Genomic DNA, 2462 nt, shown 5'->3' on the forward strand with positions numbered 1-2462 from the left:
AGCCTTCAACTTATCTTAGTGCTGTAACTGACTTGAATTCTTGAATCATTTAGGAGCTATCTATCAGCATCAAAATTCATGTCGTCGTTTTCTAGCGTTGAAACAAATCTGAGCAGCTTGTTCAGGGTTGTTGCTATGGTTCTATCATCCATAATCTGGTTCCATATTCTCGTTTACTAAGGATCCTATTCCACTCCGTAAATGTTTCTTATTACTGATATATCTATAAAATCTTTTAGGATCTCTATTACTATCTCTTACAACCCTCACTTCGTATACTCTCTTGGCATTCTTATAAGAATTTTCACTTGTCTTCTCATTGTGTTATATTGTGTTGCAATATCTGAGTCATTGTTCAATTTCTTAAGTTTACAAAGTTTAATTCTGAACCGTATAACTCTTGCAATATCTTGGGAACATCACTCAGGCTTGCCGTTAGTTCTATTGTTTCTGTTGTGCATAGAAATGAATGTGACTTAATGGTGCATAAATTGACTCTTAACACCGGCCCATAATTCCTCTGGGCGTGAGTCAACAATGATGACACTCTTCAATGCGTCGCGCAGCCCATCAAAATCCGTCTTTTCAAAGTTAAGGGATAATTATACTGGTTTTGATATGTTACGTCCAACCTAATAACGTCATGGCATTTTGGTCACAAGTGCCCATATGTTCTCCAGCAAGGAGAACATATGGGCCTCTGAGGGAACATCCTCACCTGGCCCCCTTCTCTGTTCCTTCTTTTGGAAAATTGAAATATATATATCTATCTATCTATCTATCTATCTATCTATCTATCTATCTATCTATCTATATATATATATATATATATATATATATATATATATATATATATATATATATACATATATATATATATATATATATATATATATATATATATATATATATATATATATATATATATATATATATATATATATATATATATATATATATATATAAGAGGAAAGTGATTGGTTCTCAGTGGATGTAGGTTTGCGGCAGGGGTGTGTGATGTCTCAATGGTTGTTTAATTTGTTTATGGATGGGGTTGTTAGGGAGGTGAATGCAAGAGTTTTGGAAAGAGGGGCAAGTATGAAGTCTGTTGGGGATGAGAGAGCTTGGAAAGTGAGTCAGTCGTTGTTCGCTGATGATACAGCGCTGGTGGCTGATTCATGTGAGAAACTGCAGAAGCTGGTGACTGAGTTTGGTAAAGTGTGTGAAAGAAGAAAGTTAAGAGCAATGTTATTAGGTACAGTAGGGTTGAGGGTCAATTCAATTGGGAGGTGAGTTTGAATGGAGAAAAACTGGAGGAAGTGAAGTGTTTTAGATATCTGGGAGTCGAGAACATTATCTCGGAAAGCAAAAATGGGTATGTTTGAAGGAATAGTGGTTCCAACAATGTTGTATGGTTGCGAGGCGTGGACTATGGATAGAGTTGTGCGCAGGAGGATGGATGTGCTGGAAATGAGATGTTTGAGGAAAATGTGTGGTGTGAGGTGGTTTGATCGAGTAAGTAACGTAAGGGTAAGAGAGATGTGTGGAAATAAAAAGAGCGTGGTTGAGAGAGCAGAAGAGGGTGTTTTGAAATGGTTTGGTCACATGGAGAGAATGAGTGAGGAAAGATTGACCAAGAGGATATATGTGTCGGAGGTGGAGGGAACGAGGAGAAGAGGGAGACCAAATTGGAGGTGGAAAGATGGAGTGAAAAAGATTTTGTGTGATCGGGGCCTGAACATGCAGGAGGGTGAAAGGAGGGCAAAGAATAGAGTGAATTGGAGCGATGTGGTATACCGGGGTTGACGTGCGGTCAGTGGATTGAATCAAGGCATATGTATGTGGGTTGGTTGGGCCATTTCTTTCGTTTGTTTCCTTGCGCTACCTCGCAAACGCGGGAGACAGCGACAAAGCAAAAAAAAAAAAAAAAAAAAAAATATATATATATATATATATATATATATATATATATATATATATATATATATATATATATATATATATATATATATATATATATTATCCCTGGGGATAGGGGAGAAAGAATACTTCCCACGTATTCTCTGCGTGTCGTAGAAGGCGACTAAAAGGGGAGGGAGCGGGGGGCTGGAAATCCTCCCCTCTCGTTTTTTTTTTTTTTCAATTTTCCAAAAGAAGGAACAGAGGGGGCCAGGTGAGGATATTTCAAAAAAGGCACAGTCCTCTGTTCTTAGCGCTACCTCGCTAACGCGGGAAATGGCGAATAGTTTAAAAGAAAGAAAGAAAAGAAATATATATATATATATATATATATATATATATATATATATATATATATATATATATATATATATATATATATATATATATATATATATATATATATATATATACGCGGGGAGTGCTCATCCCCCTCGTAATCTCAGATTGGAGTGTCTAAATGTGTGTGGATGTAACCAAGATGTGAAAAAAGGAGAGATAGG

This window comes from Panulirus ornatus, chromosome 56 (assembly GCF_036320965.1).
Source record: "Panulirus ornatus isolate Po-2019 chromosome 56, ASM3632096v1, whole genome shotgun sequence".
Lineage (NCBI taxonomy): Eukaryota > Metazoa > Arthropoda > Malacostraca > Decapoda > Palinuridae > Panulirus > Panulirus ornatus.